Here is a 21976-nt window from a genome sequence, read left to right on the forward strand (position 1 = left end):
ATAATAAATTCAAGAGGAATTTATCACATTAATTTTCATGAAGAACATTTCAAGATTTGAAGTGTAATGTTGTCTGTGATAGGATAATATCTATACATGTGCAGGAAACTATTTTCTGTTAATATAACTATCATTCAAATTTACCCACCAACTACTAAGGTTAGTGGTAAAGAACTTAAATATTTTTACGAAAGTTCTTCATCCAGAAATTGGTAAAAAAAAATAATCAATATCTGTGAATAATTACTAGTGACTGAGATGTGAAATGTGGAAACAAAGTGGAAGGGTGAGTAGATGCAAAATATGGACTTGGTATTAAATAAAACAGGAGATCTAATGATTTTTGCAAGACAAACAACTTCTTTACAAAATACCTTTTTCAGCAACACAGTCAGCTGTACACATGGACCTCACCAGGCAAAATGTCCACGAATCAAACTGACTGCATCTGTGGGAACAGACAATGGAAAAGCTCAATATCATCAGTAAAATGAGGACACAGAGCAACTATGGAACAAACCTTAATTTGCTCATATATAAGTTCAAGATGAAGCTGAAGAAAATGAAAGAAATCCACGAGAGACAAAACACATCTTGGAGTATACCCCACCTGAGTTTAGCAAATACCTGAAGGGCATATTTGGTGCATTGAAGAACAGTGACCAAAGACTACACCACCGTGGGATGGCAGAAAGGGCATCACACCTGAAAAAGGCAACAAAATTAGAAAGAGAAGAAACTAAAACAACAAAGTAGATGTCAGAACCGTGCTCTTGAACACAAAGTAGCTAAAGCAATTATGCTGTAGAAATGAAGTAAAAGAGCTGAACAGAAAAATGCAAAGGGCAACTTGAAAAGACAAAAGCCCCTGAGGGAGTACAAAGTACAGACTCTGGGCCAAAGCATGGGACCCATTGGACCTGACTGAAGGACATGCCTAGAGATAGAAATTAGACCTTGATCTATTTACAGGTTTTTTCTTTCTTTTGAAATTTTTTTCTTTTAATTAATTTATTCTATGAGTAATTGGTTTCCTTTTTTGTTGTCATCGCTGTGTTCTCACTCATCGCCTATCTTGCTATGACTTGATTTTTGTGCATATTATTACCTCTACAGATCTATTTAGATAAGATAGACTGGATGAATAGTCTGGAGGGAAAATAATGGGACCAATGGTTCCAGGGGACATGGGAAAGTGGGAGAGAGGGTAAGGGGATGGTGCTGACCAACCCAGGGACAGGGGAGAAACAAGTGATCCAAAATCAGTGGCAAGGAGGGTGTGAGAGATCTGGTAGTGATTCAGCAAGGGCAAGGTAACCAAGAGAAATTACTGAAACCCAAATAAAGGCTGAGTATGATAGTGGGACAAGAGGAAAGTAAAAGGAAATAGAGGAAAGAACTAGGTGACAACGGGTATTTATAGAGGTCTAAAGACTGGAATGTACATATGTACATATATACATATACATATATACATATATATATATATATATATATATATGTGTGTGTGTGTGTGTGTGTGTGTGTGTGTGTGTGTGTGTGTGTGGAAACAGACCTATGTGAGTATATTTATAGGTTTAGTATTAAAGTATCAGATGGACATTGGGCCTCCACCCAAGCACTCACTCAATGCAAGAACACGTTGTTCTATTAAATTGGCATTCCAGGATGCACACATTCCCAACTCGATTGCTGAAGAAAAATGCATGCATAAGCAAATGTGGTGAAGAAAGCTGATGGTGCCTTGCTTTCAAAGGCTTGAAGATAAACAAGTGACCATCTAGCTGAGAAGCATCAAAGCTCAAATGGAAGAAGCTCACTAGTCTGTCTGACCACAAGGTGTAGAATGGTCCAGTTATCAGACATAAAAGAAACAAAAAACATATAAGTGGGTACCCACCTTCCTGATATGATCAATGAAGACAAATGTGTGCATAAGTAAATATGGTGAAGAAAATTGATGATGCCCAGCTATCAAAAGATATAGCATCTGGTGTCTTAAAGGCTTGAAGATAAACAAGCGGCCATCTGCTGAGAAGCATCAAAGCCCACATGGAAGAAACATACCAGCCTATGTTACTATGAACTGTTGAAGGGATCAGGTATCAAGCATCAAGGAACAAAAATCCTATCATTGTAAATGTGGATGAGTGCAGAGTGGCGACTCAAAACCCATTGGTAGCCAACCGGACACCCCCTTACTGAAGGGTTGTGGGGAGGAGATGAGCCAGTCAGAGTGCAGGGTAGCAATGATGAAATATATAACAACCCTCCTTTTCTTGGTGGGGGCCAGGCGTGCAGTCCCAGTCCCCGTTATGTACAGAGGCAGAGGGAGCGGACTCCGGTCCCCTCGGCATCATGTTTTCAGTGCCAGAGGCTGCCCATCCACTGGTTCTATCCTCAAGCGCCGGGACAAGGTAAAAAGAAAAAAAAAGAAATTTTCCTCTAGTTCTTAAATGCTCCCCCCCCCCACTCCACTATCATGATCCCAATTCTACCTTACAGATCTGGCTAGACCAGAGGATGTACATAGGTACAGATAGCAACTGGAAACACAGGCAATCCAGGACAGATGACTCCTTCAGGACCAGTGGTGAGAGTGGCGATGCCTGGAGGGTGGAGGGAATGTGGGGTTGGAAAGGGGGATCTGATTACAAGAATAATCTACGTACAGTCTCCTCCCTGGGGGATGGACAGCAGAGAAGAAGGTGGGGGGAGACGTCGGACAGTGTAACATATGACAAAATAATAATAATTTATGAATGATGAAGGGTTCATGAGGTAAGGGGAGTGGGGAGGGAGACGAAAATGAGCAGCAGATATTAAGGGCTGAAGTAGAAAGCAAACGTTTTGAGAATGATGATGGCAACAAATGTACATATGTTCTTGACACAATGGATGGATGGATTTTGATAAGAATTGTATGAGCCTTCAATAAAATGATGAAAAGAAAAATGAAAATTTGAAAGACCTGGATTTGGAAACTTGAAAATTAAGAACGCCCTCAACATAATAAGACTGAAGAACTGAAGAAAATTTCCAAGTCTCCATTTGTAGGTATTGGCAGATTCAATGGGTAATATAGTAGGGATCTTAATGGTATAATTGTTTTTCGTTGGGCTGTGATTCAGAAGTTCAGCAGTTCAAAACCAGTAGCAGTTCCTTCAGAGAAGGACGTGGCATTCTACTCCCATATACAGTTTTGGGGCAGTTCTTTCCTGTCCTCTAGGGTCACTGTGAGTCAGCCTAGACTAGATGGCAGTAAGTGTCTGGTTTTGATTATGGGGAAAGTATTGAATGATGCAGAATCACCAAATGAATTCTTAACTTTTAGTATTATCCAAGGTCCCCCGGAAGTAAATTTAACTCTCAGAAAGCTAATGAGGCTACCCCAATGTGGAACGGGGATATATATACATGTTAGTTATAAGAATGGATTTTGAGTTCACACTGAACTGTAAGCTCTAATTTAAGAACAGCAGTTCTTATGATTCAGCCTTTCTCAATTCTTACCCTCATGAAGAGATCACTGAAGAAAATATGGGCACTGAAGTAAAGTGTGATGGTGAAGAAAGTGGATGGTGCCGTATCAGAAAGAATAGCTTCCAGTGTGTTAAAAGTTTATCTTTTCAAAAGCAGCCACCAAGCTCATATGAAGAATCACACCAGCCTATGTGATCCAAGCTTTGTAAATGATAAAATTCAAGATCAAATGGGGAAATTGTATTAGAGCTTGTATTCTGGGCACCCAGTTTGTGGAAGGGTATGGACCACAATGAAAGCCCAAAATCCATTTGAAGAGTTTCCACGAAGATTCAGCCTCAATTGAATTCCCTGGATCACTAACCAGAGATGTGAATAGTCTTGCTCTCAGAGAGCATCAGACAGAGAATTAATGAAGTTATAATTAGGTTAATTTTTGACATCTTATTTTTGGTTTTTACTTTTGATCAACTTTAAATGTGTTCTGTTTTTTATTATTTCTTGCTTTCTTTTGGATTGAGGTTTCTCTGTATTTTACTTATTTAATTTTCTATGGGAGGGTTTTTTTCTATAATTTTCTTCATATGAAATCCAGGATAGATAAAACAAAACAAACAAACAAAAAAGAACTCCAGGATAGGTAAATCCATGGAGAGAGTAACCAAAACAATAGTTTCTTGGAGTTATGGCACGGTAGGGCTGAGGAAATATGGCACTAAGAACAATAATTAAAAAAATAAAGAAATTGTTCTAAAATTGATGTGTTGAGATGATTAACAACTCTTTTGAAATATATTTAATCATTAAATTATATGATGCATGAACTACATGTTGATAATCGTTTTTAAAAGATCATATAAAGCAAATAAATAAAATGGAAACACTTGCTTCTAGAATATCAATGGCATATGAGAGTTATATAATATGAACTAGTAAATTAAATATTTGTGCATTACCATCTTATGAAGAAAACAAAGAATTCGTTCTTACTCTAGCAATCTGTTTCCCTTATGTGACTGTTTATATGACTGGTGTGAACATCATTTTATTTTCACTGTTATATTTAGGCTTTTGCTGCAAACACGCTTCCAATGTTTCCAAAAACCATTCCTCTACTTCTCTAGAAAAAGCAGAAGTTGCTAAGTGTTTTGAGACTTGGGAGGAAAAAAATGAAGTAAACAAAAATTTTTACATTGGTAAGAAATTTAAGTTGATGTCTAAGAACAAAACATGCATGCCTTTCATTACCCATCTCTTCCGAGGCCTCCTGGATGCTCGCTTGGCTGTCAGGTGGTCAGGCTGACATCTGTTGCTTTGTCTCTCAAGATTTCGCTTGAAACTGTGCAAAATCAGATTAAAGTAATCCAATTATCTTCTGTATATAAATTACTTTCATTATGAAAAATTAATTTTAAAATAGAATCCATGAAATTGTACTGTTTTGACTTGAGCCCCTTGCTAATTGCTATATATCCTAATTAGCTTTATTAAGGCTTCTTACAAGGGGGGGGGATATTGCTACATTGGGAATTAAGATAAAATTTTAGTAGCCTGATTGAGTAATCTGTCCATGACAGCTGAGCTCCCATGCGCTCTCCAAGTTTTCTCTCACTTGCAAACAATCCTGAGAGCTAGGATAATAAGAGGGAATAAGGAATTTCATTGGAATCTTCAAGTAAGAGTGTTCTTCACTATGTTTCATATTAGCTCACTGGATAGGAGTCCAATTCTCCTATGTGTGGTTACTCTTTGATGAGATGCTTGTTTCCTGATAAAAGGATGCTATGATGCCAGTTGTTAAGAAATTTAGAATGACAGTGTCATAATAGTTAAGAAAATTAGGTTTAAATAGCCCTATTGCACTCAAGTTGGCACCTACATGTGTTCTAAAAGAAATGTGCTACACCAGGTTTTCTTGACTATAATTGTTGTGAGCGCAGACCACCAGGCTTTCTTGCATAACTGATGGGAGGAGTACAGAGCCCCGGTACTCCACCGCCTCAGTTCTTGACATAGTCGGATTTCACATGAAATACTGAGAAAAGTTTTCATCAGAGGTCAAACAAAATATGGGAATCTGACCCGATGCATGTGATTCTTTTTAAACAAAAACAGTTCGTTTTTTGATTACTCAGAGTTAGCTGGCGTTGTTAGTACGCGTTGTTTAAAACTTTTGCGGTTGGGTTCCAAGTGTTTTGCTATAATTTTCTTAGTGTTTTTGTTTTTTTGTTCTGTTTTTTAGATTAAAAAAAATGTGTCCTAAGAAAGAGTTGTTTTTTTTTTAAAAAGAATCATCATGATATGAAACTGATTAACTGTGTTGTCAATATTGATGATGATAATTTAGCAAACCCTTTTAGAAAACAGCTAAGGAAATGCCAACAGCAGAGCACATTAGACAATTGTTTTTGTTTTTTTAGAGAAAGCCATCCTGGTCCTAGTGAAAAAAATGCAAAGAAGGGAAAAATCCCCTTAGAAGGAGCTCCCAGTTGATTTTATGGAAGGGGATTCCCCTTCCAAACAATGGCTCTCTCCATCCCTCCTCTCCACATCCCTGTCCACAGATCCAGATCCTCAAGGTATCGGCCATACAGTACTGTAGTTGTTAACATTATTTAATATTGTGTTTCATATTTAAATTATTTAAATCTGAAATTATTTATTTTGAAATTTCTGTACAATGTTTTGTATAAAAGGGCAAGGTTAGGGTAAAAACTTTGTTTTCAAGAATGGATTAATCTGTTTCCAGTTATTTCTTATCGAAAAAATTGATTTGGAACACAACTGCATCGCATATCAACACTCCTTCTAGCACAGATCAGCTTTGAGGTCCGAGATTCTATTGTACCTCAGGTCTCAATGTACATACATTTTTTTCAACACCTTTAAATGGTCTTGAGCAGCAAATTTACTCAATACGTTGTTTGATCTCTTGACAAATCTTGAGCAAATTAAGAGGACAAAAAGCTATATTTAATGAATGTAACTTTTATTTCTAATACTTTTCTAAAAACTCTAAGGTATTTGAAAGTATTTATCAAACTCTGTTTCAAAGCAGTTTGACGTGATCTATATTTGACTATACAAATCAATATGGATTAATTGATGTTGTAGCTTCAAAATGTCAACCTTTTAGCAGAATTAAATTATCACACTAGACCATTGTGTCAATCTTGGTAGACGACAGAAATAAATTTGTAGACACTCATATGTGTATAAGAAAGAGCTTTACATAAAGAGTAATTGTACATTAAGAAAATATCCCAGCCCTATACAGATCAAGTCCACAAGTCCGATATTAGGTCATAGGCCCTGTACCTATCTATAAAGTCCTCTTCAGACTCACAAAACACGTGCAATGATGCCAAATGCAGGAAGATCAAAGGCCAATGGGTGGGAAATCTTGTGGATCCAGTGGTATTGTAAGCATCTCAGCACTGGCAGGGGTCTCCATGTGGCTCTTCCAGCTCAGGGCACTAGCGTAGCTCCACGTGTGTCAGCTGCAAAATCTCCCAGAGAATGTAAGTGTGTGCCCTGCCTACAATGAGCTCTTAATCTCCTAGGCACCTCCAAGTGAGGTCATCAGGTTGGGGCCTGAATGACAGGCTGAACTCCACCCCTTCGCTCTTAATCCTCTCTCAACTTGACAACAGATTATACAACTAGCACAGCCATTGGCATAAATCTTGTGCTAAGAGTTGTTTTGTATCAGTGACTAAGGTATTTGAATTGTGTGGTTCTCATCTTGTCTAGGTCATCTGAGTCCTCTCCAAAGTAAATATGTAAAGAACAGGTCTACTCATAGAAAGGCTTTACCAGACTGGGTTAGGTACCATCTGTCGGTTCCACTTTTAAATGGCTAGAACTCATTCTTGTGGTTGACTAACAACAAGACATTCTAGAAAATGTAGTCTATTTATTTCCAAAAGGAAAAGAGAAAGATATTTTTTCATCTAAAATAAAATAAGGACTAGGAACACAAATATAAACTTCACATGAATGGGTCGACCCTTGCATTAGTTTATTTCACCCATCAATATTTATGTACTAAAAAAAAACCCCAAACTAGCCACTATTATCCCCCCAGGTGTGTTCTACTATTCTCAATTTGGCAACAAAGTGGGAAGAAATGCACAGAGAACAATAATGTGGTCGCACACTGGTTTCAATCGCTTTGGTTTCTTGGACTACCACGTTCAGTGAAAACATACCATCCTCTCATTCTTTAGCAGAACATCACGTATTCTATGTCTTGCCAATGTCAGGGTCATAGCCTTCTCGTCCTTTCTTTCCTGCTCATTATTTCATGCTGAGAACAGGAAGCCTGATCTCAAACTTAAAGTCAAACCCACTGTCATCAAGTTGACTCTGACGCTCAGCAATCCTCTATCCAGTTCCTGAGACTTTACATCATTAAGGAAGCAGAGAGTGGGGAAGCTAGTGGGTTTGAACTGCCATCCTTGCAGTTAGCTGTCCAATGCTTATCCGCCAGCACCACTCAGGCTCCTTCTCAAACCTTAGAGTAACAGTTGAGGTGCCACGTTGATTCAGATGTCTTTAGAGGTGATTACATGTTGTTTTAGTTGCTGCTGAGTAAAGTTTGGATTATCTAACCCCTTAGGCCAGAGTAGAGGTGCTGCCAAATTTCAGACACTGGTCCCCTTTGGAAACAGATTGCCAGGCTTGACTTGTGAGGACCCTCAGGGTAGGTTAAAATTGTCGATCTTTCAGATAGTATTTCAGAGAAAACCCACTTCAACATGCAGACGCTCCTATGCAGTGCTGCAATGTTTGACTGTGAGCCAAGATGCCAGCACTTTGAAGCACAAGTCATGGGGGGGGGGGGGGGAAACACCTGGCGATCTGCTCCTATAAATATCAACTTTGAAATCCCTATAGGGATCCGCTCGATTCTTAGGTCACCATGATTCAGAATGGGTTCAATGGCACACAACAGTAATAATAACAGCAATGAGCTATTTAGTTTTTGGTGTATTGTATTTATTTAGTACCTATTTGTATGTAGACTACTGGCAATCTCTATTTCTCTTTATAAAATGAAATATAATAAAAGCTGTCCATTTTCTGGTAGCATTTGAGGTTCTTTGTAATGTTCTTACACTAAGAGAAATACTTAGATACCTATATCTTTAATAAAATTTTCAGTCACTCTTAGCCAGTGCAGAAGCAAGGGGATGGGGAGGAGGGGCTAGATTCTGTCTACAGATAGTGGACAGTAAGAATAGCCAAAAGCAAGAAGCGGCCGACAAGTACAGAACTTATTTAAGTTGGATTGAATTGAGGCAAGTGAACCCAACATTTAAGTGGGATTGAGGCAAGTGAACCCAACACGACCTCAAGATTAATGTTCTAAACTATAGCCACAAATCTTCAAAGTTTAAAGATATGCTCTATGTATAGGGACTAATTATATACTCTGTACATTTCCTAATCATTATATCTTGTTTCAAGGTTGTTAGGATTTTCTCAGGCAGTTCTTACAAATGAGGGACCCTTAAGGATTTAGTAAAAGTTCTCATTAAATTCATCCCCAAAACAGAACACTGGAATACAGCCCTTTTTGGAATGGCTTTTCCAACACTTCTGAATAGGCAGGTGATGCATGTGACAATTGGGCCACCAGACCATCAGCAATAAATCCTTGTATGCTATTCATGGTTAGTTTACAGCTTGCTTAGATGGGCTATGAATCCCTTCCAATTTCAACCACACAAGAGAACATAAATTAACACAAACATGAAGGAGATCTGTTTTCACTTTGTCCAGTTACTTTAAAACTGGAAAACCTATAATCTTTCTATTAGGGACCTTATTTGGTGCATTATTTATGCCAGAGGAGCATGTTAGTTGGATTTCTCTATAATTTCCTTCTCTATATTTAAAGATCTCTGTACTCACCCCATCAATTCTTTTTTTTAAAGTAAAATGGCAATAGTAAATAATAACAACTATCCTTTGTGAACTATTCTTTGCATCTGAGGAATGGATGCTGTGTAGTGGTTAAACACACAGGCTTGAAATTTAACAGACTTGCCTTCTGGAGCCAACTCTCCCATTTATGATTTTGTGGCTTAGAACTGGCTACTAAACCTTTCTTTGAAGTGAAGGGAAATGAGAGTCAGATCTACTTAGGGCTGGTTGAAAAGGATTCAGTGGGGTAATGTAGGAAAGAGCCCAACCCAGTGAATGGCATGTGGCAGGTGTTCATCTTCACCATTACATCACCAGGTGCTAGCACTGTACAAGAGGCTTTAAACAGACTAGCTCTTATAATTGATCATAGGAACTGTGTTTTTCTACACGACGTTGTAGAAGAAGAAATTGAATCTCAGAGATGCTGAGGTACAAAAACATGCATCTTTTGGAGGCAGAAGAGCCAGACTTTCTCAAAAGAGAGCTGTCCCCTTCCCTAACTATTGTCCCCTAACCTCTAGCACATCTCAATGACAAATCTAAATGTAAATCTAAATGAGGGGTTATTTTATAAAATAATGGTTTCAAAAATTACTGACACTCTTTATAGGTAATGAGCTGGCTTGTGCAAACTGCACCTGCAATCTCAAAAATATATAGAAAGAGTAGAAGATATTTTATCAAAAATCTAAAGGGTTGATGCCAGCCTCGTTTTAATTTTACTTTCTAGGGACTTTTCTGCTAGCCACAAATACACCCAAAAATGCCATGAAAATGAATTTATTTTCTTTTCTATTAATTAACTCATTCATCCATTGAGCATTTATTGAGTTTCTACTTGTCAGAAAGCATGTTTAGATATTATACAGTTTAGACATTATTAATACAGTTTAGACATTATTAATACAGTTTAGACATTATTAATACAGTGATAAAAGTCTTCATTTTAGAGGAACTTAAACTTATATTTAATAATATAATTTATATTCATTATTACCTTTCCATAGAGACAATGAGTTGAAAATATTTGACTTCTGAATGAAATATATTTCTTAAGTCAAAAGACTGAATTTTCAAAGCTACCCTTCTTCTTTAAGATTTGTTTAGAATTTGTGCATTCATGATATCTTCCAGTGAATAATTATTTGAATAGTATTCTTCTATTTAATTTCTCTAAAGACCTCGAAGTTAATTAATTTCATGTAAAATTCTCCATATTCTTACATTAAGTGGAACTTTCATGGATCAACTTTCCCAAAAGTATTATCTGGTTTTAATTATTAAGGATACAATCATGGTTAGATAACTTGGAATTGAATTGCAATCCTACTGTTTAGTAGTTGTGTGATCTTGGGGAAATTACATCATGAAATTTAAATAGTAAGCACTAAAAATGCTAGAAATTATTAGTTAACTAATAACATTATATTAAACCATTTTACAAAATTTTATAAGGTCTCTTCTGATAGCATATCCCAAGTACTGGTGACAAATTCCCACTATCCTGGCTTCTAAAGAACAGTTTGGCTGTACTGTTTTTCAAACATCTTTGTATGTCCCTTTGCAAATTCATGGCAATTTCAATATCCTTTGCAGCACCATAATTGAAATGCAGTCCTTCTTCAGTCTTCCATGGTTAACATCCAATTTCACATGTATGTAAGGAGGCTGAAAATATCATGAGTTGGATCAGGCATACCTTAGTCCTCGACATAACATCCTTGCTTTCCAACATTTTCAGGAGGTCTTGCACAGCAGAGTTACCCGATGCCAGGCACCCATTGATCTCTTCACTGCTTCTTCCATGAGCATTGATAGTGGATCCAAACAAGATGAAATCTTTTACAACCTTAATATTTTTCTGTGTAGTATGGTTTTACCTAACACTCAAGTTGTGAGAATTTTTATTTTCTTTACAGAGTTGTAATCCATTTTGAAGCCTGCAATATTTGATCTTCATCAACAAGTACTTGGGGTCCTCCTTATGTTTAGCAAGCAAGGTTGTAGCAAGTGTGTATTAAATGTTGCTAATAAATCTTCCTCTAATCCTGATGTGACATTTTTCTCCCTATAACCTAACTTCACTGATTATCTGCTCAGCATATAGAGTGACTACATATGGTGAAAGGATACCACCCTGATACATACTTTTCCTAATTTTAAACCATGCAGTATCCCATTGTTCTATTCACACAACTGCCTCCTAATTCATATGCAGGTTCTGCGTGAGCAAAGTAAAGTATTCTGAACTTCCATTCTTCTCAAGGCTAATCTTGATTTGTTATTGTGCAGAGAATGGAATGTCTCTGCATAGTACATAAAACACAAATCTTGTGGCATAAAACACATTTTTCTGGTATTCTCTGCTTTGAGTCAAGATGACTCTCATGTCAATCATTATATCCCCTGATCCACATCCTCTTTGGAGACTGGCCTGGACTCCTAGCGCTCCCTCTCCATTTAGGGCTCCAACGGTTGTCAGAGGATCTTCTGCAACATTTTTCTTATATGTAAGCATTTACATGTGAATGCTGTTGTTCTATAATTTGAGCATTCTGTTGGCTCACCTTTCTTTGCAATGGGTACACACATGAATCTTTTACAGTCGGTTGGCCAAATAGCTGTCTTCTAAATCTCCTGGCACAGAGGAGGGAGTGCTTCCAGTGCTTCATCATCGTGTTGAAAGATTTCCATTGGTATTCCATCAATTCCTGGGCCGTGTTTCGGGATAATGCTTTCAGGGCATCTTGGAACTTGCTTCAGTTCCATTGGTGCTTCCTCATATGCTACTTCTTAAAATGGTTGAATGCCGACCAAATCTTTTTGGTGCAGTGACTCTGTGTATGCTTTCTATTTTCTTTTGATGCTTCCTGCATCGTTCAATATTTTTCCCATAGAATTTTTCAATACTGAAACTGAATGCTTGAATTTTTTTCTTGAGTTCATTCAAATTAAGATATGTGGAGCTTGTTCTTTGTTTGTGTTCTAACCCTCGGTATTTGCATATTTAAGTATAATGTTTTACTTGTCTCCTCAAGCTGCCCTTTGAATTTTTCTTTTCAGCTATTTTCTCCATTTGCTTTATACTATTCTATGATTAAGAGAAAGTTTCAAAGTCTCTTCCAATATTCAATTCGATCTTTTCTTTGTTCTTTGTGATTAAATTTGATTTCTTCATGAAGGACGCCCTTGATGTCATCCCATGGCTCCCCAGGTTTCTGACATTAGTGTTAAATGCATCAAATCTATTCTTGAGATGTTCTGCAATTTCAGGCCATATATACCCTAAGTCTTATTCTGGCTCTCATAGAATTGTATTAATTTTAAATTTTCAACATCAACCTGAAATTACATATGAGCAATTGATGGTCTGTTCCACTGTCAGGCCAATCCTCACTTCAGCTGCTGATATTGAGATTCTCCATTGTCTCTTCTTACAGATGTAGTCATTTTGGTTTATGTGCATTCCATCTGGAGAAGTCTATGCCTTTATTGTTGTTGAAAAGAAGTAAGGGCGATGTAGACGTCACTGGTCTTGCAAAATTCTAACATCTCCATGTTTGTTTCTACCAACAAGCGCATGGTTTCTAACTACTGTTCTCTTTCTCTTTGTAAGTTTGTCATAATGTGGTGGCTTGCGTGTAATCGTGATGTTGGAAGCTATTTAACTTGACTTTCAAATACCACCAGGATTACTCAAAGTGAACAGGCTTCATCAGAAACTCTGAAGAAGAAACAATCTGCCCACTGCAAGGAAGGTGACGGAACCTCGCCAGATACCGAAAGCAATGAATTAGAGCCTGCTGGAAGGTGAGCTCCTCAGCCTGAAAATACCCAAATAGGACAGAGAAGGAGCTGCCGCTTCAAAGCCCCTTTTGTCAGGAGAGACTGACTCTGGAGAAGGAGCTCATGCTTGGTGAAGCAGAGGGACCATCACCAAGAGGGAAGTTTTGGCAGGATGGACCGACACAGTGGCTATAACAATAGGTTCAAACATAAGAACAATTGTTAGGAAACCCAGGCCCAAGCAGAGCTTTGCTCTTTTGTACAGGGCTCTCTATGACTCAGGCTGACTGGACACCACATAACAAGAACAAAAGACCAAAGGATGTTTCATATTAATGTCATTTCCTTATCTATTTTTAAATATTACTGGGAAAACAGCATAGACAAAATGTGCTAATAAAAATCAGCTCTCATTATATGACATTTTGAATTATTTTCAACACTAGTCAAAAGTGTAGCAGTTCACAATCACTTACTTGTGCCTTGGAAGACAGACCTAGTTATCTGCTCCTGAAGCCCATTGACTTGAAAATTCTATGGTCAACAGATCTACTTTGAATATGTGTGATAACCCTAAGTGTGAATCAGCACAACAGGGATTAACCAGAGCAAAACCAAACTGTATCTTTATCTTACTATTGTTAGCAACATTCATAAAATCTTGAAACATTTTCTAGCCACTTCATAGAATGTATTTCATTCATCTTAGTCACAACCTATGGCCTTTAAATCCAAACAAACACTATATGCAGTAGCAGAGGTAGCAAACTCACTCGCAGCCACTGAGTCAGTTCCAAGTCACAGCAACCCTACCTGGCAGAGGAGACCTGCCCCATGAGTGTCTCGTGCTAATTCTTTACAGAAGCAGAAAGCCCAGATGTAGCAAACGACATGCTATAAAGGATATAATTAGAATATAACTTTTGAGAACAAAACCAAAGAATCATCAATGTCCTCTAAGTTTCTAAATTATTTGTTGGAAGCTGATGATTTGGGGGTGAAGAAGATCCATAAGTGGCAATCTTGTCCCAGACAAATTTGAGAAACTATACACTTCTTTCTTTTTGAATCTGGGATTGATGGTCAAGAAATATGGCAAGAGCAGGGCCTTTCCTTTGCCATCCCCGCAGTTGCAGATTTATGCATCAGATAAATAAATTTTAGGCAGGAGATTTTAGCAGCGGTTAGTGTCAATGGAGAATCAGTAAATTTTAAGTACTTCAGAAAAACTCTAAGACTTACCTCCTGAGATGCCCTAATCCTAGGAAGACAGTACAGCTCCTGACTGTCTTTCTCAAACTACTGTAGCTTCCTGTGTCCCAATTGGTCCTGCTAGGGAAATTCAAAGGTACCATGGTTTTTTTGGGTTTTGTGTCTGTTTTTAAACTGTGTTCTTTGGAAGAGAGTATATGACATGATTGAGAACTGATAGATGTGAAGGAAGTAGTCAAGGTTGCCCTCAAGGCACTGAAGGCATTTGCAACATCAGGTATTTACGAAGCAACGCTCTAGAAATTAATGGAATACTAATGGAAATATCTTGACAAACAGGTCCAGTGCTGGAAGTGCTCACTCATTTATGCCAAGATATTTGGAAGACACAGATACCTGGGGGATGGGGAACTGGAAGAGATCCATATATGTGCTCATTACAAAGATACATAATAAAAAAGAAAGTGATTATTACTATATATATTTTATATCTCATGCAAATAAATTTTGCTTAAAATATGTTTTAATTGCAATAGGAAACAGGCAGACATTCCATCTGTATTCAGAAGATGAGGTAGACGCATGAATATTATTGCTTATATCACAGGGATCTTGGCCGAGAGCAAATAATACCAGAAAGATAATTATTTATGTTTTCTTAACTACGCAAAGGCAGTAGATTGTGTAGATCATAATAATTACTTTTAAAATTGTATTTACTTTCCATACTACATGGAGTCTAGATCAAGCTTTACATGGCCAATGACATGGAAATTAGATAATTCATTATGTGTGCCCTCACATAGAAGTGAGCGGTTCTAGTGTGTATTCCTTGTCTTCACTGAGCTTGTCAAGGTTCTGTGTAAAAGCCGAGGAATCTAGTTTATACATACATGTACTGATCTTTTCCCTGACCTCAGACAGAGATGAATGTAGTATTCTTAAAGGATGTCCTTGCTGAGGATGCTAAAGGAAAATGAAGCCGAGGTGAGTCAGACGACTGTGTCAGGTGATGATTCTGGTTGCAGGTGGGAAGCGCGATCTCTGCGATAACAGAGTATTTTATTTATCAATAATGTTGATTTACAGGTATAAACCACTGTCCGTTCATGCTTTTATGTCTGTCTTTAAAGAATGAATAAGGCAAGTGCAAGAAGGTTACCACCTCAGACAACATGAACTAAGCCTTTATTAGACCATAACTTGACATTCACTGGTGCCTCATTTCCTCTTAAATGCCAGGTGGCAAAGGCTTTACTGTGTGTACCCCAGATCTAGAGGGCAATGATATGGGGGTTTGTGTGCTTTATGGAAAGCAGTTCTCACTACTTTGTAGCTATTCCTTCCCTTTTCCCTATCCTCAGCAGTCAATTCCCTTCCACGTAGTGTTCTATATCCTTACCTTACTTTCTGATCTCTTTTAGGCTAACCATGTATTCAATAAAATAAACTTAAACTTTTCATACTATTTGCATTTAATTTTTTATCTTTGAACTGTCTTACCTTACAACTCATTAGGAGAGATAAAGAGAGATAGAAAGAAAATAAATTGTTCTTGTTGAGAGATTTGCATTCAACTCTTTACAATTTCTATTGTGTAGAATAAGAGAAATAAAAAGTAAATTAAGGTATTATATAGTTCACTAAATAAGTCATCATTAAGGGAAGCAAAAAAGGAATAAATTAAGCTCTGTTTAAAATAAGAAAGTAAAGGTTTTGTTCGGTTATTTACTTTTTACCAAAAACTATCCACGTGAGTAGATAGAGAGAGAAATTGTGAAGTTCTCATATTAAAAATAGATCAACTTATAACTAGTAGGTTTAGAAGAAGAAAGACTTCTTTGTGGGGAAAAGAAATGAAAGCATATTATCAATTGGGACCCAATTTTTTGTTTTCTGTTGGGAAGTAAGATTAGTTTTGTCTGTAACGTGTAACATGACGTTGATGGTATTGCTCCCCTTAGACTTAGGGTCTGAATAATACCATAAGGAAAGTGTTTTTGCCTCCCACAGTCCCCAGGAGGCTAGCGTTTCTGCACTCTGGCTCACACTCGGAAATTCTGTTATAACAGTCTCTGCTCTTCCCCGAGGAATAGCGGCTGTCTCCTCATCCCTTGTAGGGCTGGCCTCCACGTTGTATGAAACCCACAAAGGAATGCAAAGAAGATCATGTAAAAAAGAAAGAGCCAAGCTAAATGATACTGCAACTGCTAAATGGCGATGAGCTCGGGGCCTTGAGAAATATGTGCAGGTGCGTTTTCCCCAATAAATCCTACCTAAAGTTTCTATCTCCCCACTTTGAAATCTTTTCATATTTCCTCATATAAAAGCACCCCATCAGGGAAGCTTCTTTGTACACACATCATTCATCTTGCAAGTACCATTTGACGTTCATTTAAGTGATTTTGGAGACAAGAAATGTCTGTTTGGACCAGGAAAGGAAATAACCATTGTGAAATTTCTCAGCAGAATCAGTTATTGGAGTGACTTGGAAGGTCAGGAGAGAGTCCTTTTTCTGTTGCAGCTGCTTAAACACTAGCTCCAAATTAAGATATTGAAACCACTTCTTTTCTTATGGCCATGATGCAATGCGGTGGTTTCCAACATTTTAGCAAGGACAAGGCAATCCGAAAAGCAGGTTTGTTTTCCACTAGTTCCTTAGAAAAGAAAATGTTTAGCTTTCCCCTGTGTGTCAATCTTGTGGTCAGAAAATGCCACCAGGGCACCTCTTACAGAAATCTGGTGTCAGACACAGCTGCACAAATCATCAGATACGTTTTTCCCCCTGTAATCCTGCTGGCCTTCAAGTCACTGGGCGTTTTAAGAGATAAATTATAAAACAGACTCCCTCTGAACACCAACCTGGAGGAGAGGCATACAGAACCACGACAACCTGTTCTGAATCGAGTGTGTCCATCGACACCGCCACATGAGGGAAATAATTTCAGGCACATCAGGAAGCCCCCCCCCCCCCCAAACTCTCACGTGCCTGCAGAGAGAAAGGGAAATCAATGCAAAAGTCCAGCATGTTTGGGAAGGGAGGACAACAAAACGTTCTTGAGGGATGATATGGTGGATATTATTCTTTCATGAACTAATATTGTCTCCTTGTCAGTTTTAAATGAAAAAAAAAAGGCTTAAATCCTCAAATGGGAGGCTAAATAAAGCCTTCCTGGTACATAGCAATAACAAGCGAATTGCTGAAACCAATTTCAACCCCAGAGTGACAGAGGGCAGTGAATCATTTCCTCACACCTTCCTCTCCTAGCCAAAAAAAATGTGCTTTTCAACCTCATCCCATTAAATGTAATTTTATCTTCCTCCCTGTCCACCTTTGCTGCTGCTCCTGTCCTGTGTGCTTTCTTCCCACACTGGTCACAGCGAGGGTACGATCTGTGAACGTGTGAACAACCGCTGCCCTGGAACAGCTCCGGCTGGGCACCAGAGATTTAATTGTGCAATGCACTGCGTGCCCCAATGGCTCTGAACGCTCTGCCTTAGTGGTATCTGATGTGGCAGCATCTGCTTAGGATGAGTCTCCTTTCCCGACTCTCTCCCTTTCCCCGTGAGAAAGACGAGGCAGGAAATAAGCACCGGGGTCTGGGCAAGTCTTTTTCATTTAAATGGCTTCAATATGATCCGAGCCTCTCACCGTATTCCGCAGAGCCCTGATAGCTTACTAAAGCTGATTTCTGAGCAACAAAGAGAAGTAATTCTACTATAAAGAAATGATTATGAAAATAATTCTAATTTGTACAGGTTTTCGGGTGATTCTTTGGAGAAGGGGATCTGGAGGAAGGGGTGCTGTGGTAATCCAGAGGACATAACCCAAGCGATTGTAGAAATAATGCAGAATTTGGCCTGCACAGAGCAAGGGGGAAAGGTTCTGATTGCTAAACACTGAGCAGTTGGGAAATGAAGAAGTGCTGATGGGAGAACATTCAGTTCTTAAGAGGAGAATCAACAAACTCTGATACTACGGTATCTTTGGACATAGCTCTCTTTCCCTTCCAGGTTGTTACTTCTCTATTTATCTGGACACTCAGTCTCCTTCAATAGTGAATACCATTTACTGAGTACTGACTGCAGAAGAGGCAGAGTAACATAGACCCAACCATCCCAACAAGTCAAAATCCAGTCAGTCCAGCAAGACATGGCTTCTCACTTCAGTACCTAAAATTGCTCCAATGTCCTGCTGCCTCTTTGGCTTTGAATGTGTGATCAGTTGGGAAATGGATGCTACAATGCCCCAGTACTTACACTTTCAGAGTGTTCAGTTCCTGTCAAAGACCAGTGCTTGGTAATTTGCATTCTTCCCACCACCAGTGGAGAAAGCTTGGGCCCAAAATGAGAAACAAGGAAGTCTTTTATGTTAGCTAAAAAAATATAGTAAACCCTTCTATTTGATATTCCCTTAGCGGTTTACCAATTTTATTTTGTTATCTTTAAAATTCTGTAATGTTTCAGCTGAGGACACTGGGGTTACAAAATGTGAGTCCCCTTTCCACCAAAATAGCTATAACAATAATAATGATGGAGTTATAACTGTCATAACATGAGGATGATGATGATGAAATGTATAAGGAAGGGTCAGACCCCAAAATTAAACTCAAAATTAAAAAATTAAATTCAAATATGTGTACTCAATCCAATATGCTGGTTTTATTTTAAATGTTCTAAAATTATACCACTTGCATCATTTTACAGCAGTTTAATTGGAAATATTCATATTGTGAGCATTTACCAAAAGAAAACAATGACTCATAACCTAGTATATAGTTTTCTTATTAATATTGGATAATAATTTAAGAGAAAGTGTTTGTTGACTCTTGGACTCTTTTGGAGGTAGATTTGCCAATTAGCTGAGACAACACTAGGTCCTCTTTGGAGGGTGTCATTTATTTAATATAGCCTGAAACAATCTAAAGTTAGGTATATGAAATGATTGGATAACTAGGGTTATAATAAAAATTGGTTTATTACCGTAAAATCATGAATTTGTTTTCTTGTGCAATTTATACATTTTAGATTAAGTAGTAGTAAAACATGTATCAAATTTTCTCTTTAACCTCCAGCATGGCTTATGTGTGGTAGAGCAAAAGGCATTATTCCATAAAGTGCTTGTCGGGAGCCGATCACCAGAAAATACCTTAGCAGAGAAGGCATAATTCTCTTCCTTGATTTTGATATAAGAAATTAAATCAAACAAGGAGTGGGCTGCTTGCTCATAAACTAGCAAACTCATGTAATTGACTGCTTAGAACAACACTGACCAAGGAGGCAGAATATAATGCTACTGAGTCAGAGACAGTAAAGGACACGTATTATCAAATTCACACAGAGTGGGGCAGGGTAGTTAGTTGTTGGAGAAGGACCAGCTATACTACTAATAGTTCTACCGTGCCCAGGACACTTTCACATCAGAGAGTCTTCTGTCCAAAGACTAATCCTACTTAAATACAGAGAAATCTAGAATGAAATGAATCGTTCTATTATGAAATTTATTGGAGAATGGTTGGTTCCTAAATCTATTGCAATGAACACATCAGTGGAGGGCAATATTGGTATAAAATGGAGCTAAAGAATCGGGAAGTTTTATGGGCAACTTGAATCACCATCACTAAACGTGCTCAGGAAGCAAGTCATGGAGGTCAGTTAAAAAAAGGTTAGAAGGTAGGCATTAGGGAAAGCAGATTTAGATATAAATATCCTTTTGTCATGATTGATGTCTAGTCCATTTTCACAACAATCTTGGGTGTGCAGTCGAGAGCTGCTCCGAGGGCTGTGGACGTTCAGAAGCAAATCAGTAGCTTCCTCTCCTTTGGAAACTGTGGCTAGGTGCTAAGCAATAGCCACTAAGCCAGTAGTTGAACACTTGATCATCTGTTCCAAACTGGGACTTAGCACTGTTTCAAAGCAACACTGAACATAATGTCCTTCAGGGTTACCAATGTCAGGAAAGTTTCACAGATTCATCTTTAACAAAAGAGAAATATTCTATAATAACCCTGCTATAAAAAATCAAAACAAGGTTTTTACATGAAAAGAAACAGACCTTGATGGCTTCCAGGGTTTTGAGGAGAAAGTTGTCCTAGACTATATGGGGGGGGGGGTGTTAATGAAAAGAGTAAATAGCATTATTGCGAAGTTTAATGAGCTATATGTAAAAATAATAATTGGATCGGTTAAGCACCTAATTCACTATAAAAGTTTTAAAAAACAACAACAATGAATAAAATATAAAAGGAGAGCGAAAGACCTCCCCAAATACTTGAAGAGATATGGAAAGTACAAGAAACAGCAAAGAACATGCAAAACAATATACATTCTGCAAGAACCCATGTGAATTAAAAAGCATGCTAATTCAGAATGATTGTCCATCAAGAGGAAGAAGCCAGAGAGTTGGTTATTAAAGGAACATGTGATCTATAATTCCATCTGTCGAGAGAGGGACAAGGATCCTACTCCATTCTCACTCTCATGAAGTGAACACTGAACATATGGATGCTGTCTTCCTGATTGCATAGTGGTTTTGAGTGGGGCTAAGATCTAAAAGGTCAGCAGTTCTAAACCACTAACCACTCCTCAGGAGAAAGACCGGGCTTTCTACACCCATAAAAAGTTAGTGTCAGAAACCCACAGGAGCAATTCTACCCTGTCCTATAGAGTTTCTGAGTTACATTGACTCAATGGCAGTGAGTTTGGTTTTGGTTTCTAGTATTTGTTGAGTTTTGTTTTGGTTTGTTTGTTTGTTTGGGGTATAACAAAGTATGGTGAAGAAACCAGATGATGACCAGCTATCAGAAATAACATTTTGGGTCTTAGAGGCTAATCTTAAAACAAGCAGCACTCTAAATGAAGTGTCAGCTAAGTCCACATGGAAGAAGCAAACAGCCTGGTGTGACCCAAGGATTGTAAATAATAAAATCCATATCCAAAGGCGGGAACAGTATCAGAGCTTAATTCTAAACACCAAGTTTGCAGAAGGCTATGGATGACAATGGAAGTCCCAAATCCATGCACAGGGTTCCCTTGGTGATTAAGCCTATAGTGAAGTTCCTTTGAACTTGGTCCGGCACTGGGGAAAATCTTTTTGTTAGTCCGGGTAGACTAGAGAAATGAATCCATAGAAACTCCAGTCCAGTCCAAACTTATACGTCTGATATTAACCCATTTGTCCGAAACCCATCTATAAAGTCCTCTTCATATTCACAAAACACATTCAATGACACCAAATGCAGGATGCTCTCAGGCAGTGGGTAGAAAGTCTTTGGATCCAGTGGCGGTGTAAGCATCTCAGTGCTGGAAGGCGTCTCTACACAGTTTCTCTGACTTCAGAGGGCCTGGGGTCTATCAGGGTAGTGCCATGTGTCTTGTCAGGTCTCATCAATAGAGTGTCCTCTCAGGGAGTAAGCAGAGAGAGGGGTCTGTCTGCCGCCTCCAAGGAGGAAAATACCAGAATTCCCAGAATCCTTAGGGGAAGGCCATGCTCACACAGACACCTCATCTCAATTGACAGAGTAGACTATTCCCATTAACTCTTGATCCTCTTAAATCACAA

The 21976-nt window shown here is 38.3% G+C and overlaps 1 non-coding gene across 1 annotated transcript; it reads left to right on the top strand.

Moving 5' to 3' along the window:
- Window positions 1–2269: 2269 nt before the first annotated feature.
- On the top strand, window positions 2270–2418 carry LOC142442090 (small nucleolar RNA SNORA57). The gene has a single exon (XR_012783342.1). It is a non-coding gene; the product is annotated as a small nucleolar RNA SNORA57 (small nucleolar RNA).
- The last annotated feature ends 19558 nt before the right edge of the window (window positions 2419–21976 follow it).

Source organism: Tenrec ecaudatus, chromosome 2 (genome assembly GCF_050624435.1).
Source record: "Tenrec ecaudatus isolate mTenEca1 chromosome 2, mTenEca1.hap1, whole genome shotgun sequence".
In the NCBI taxonomy this organism is placed as follows: domain Eukaryota; kingdom Metazoa; phylum Chordata; class Mammalia; order Afrosoricida; family Tenrecidae; genus Tenrec; species Tenrec ecaudatus.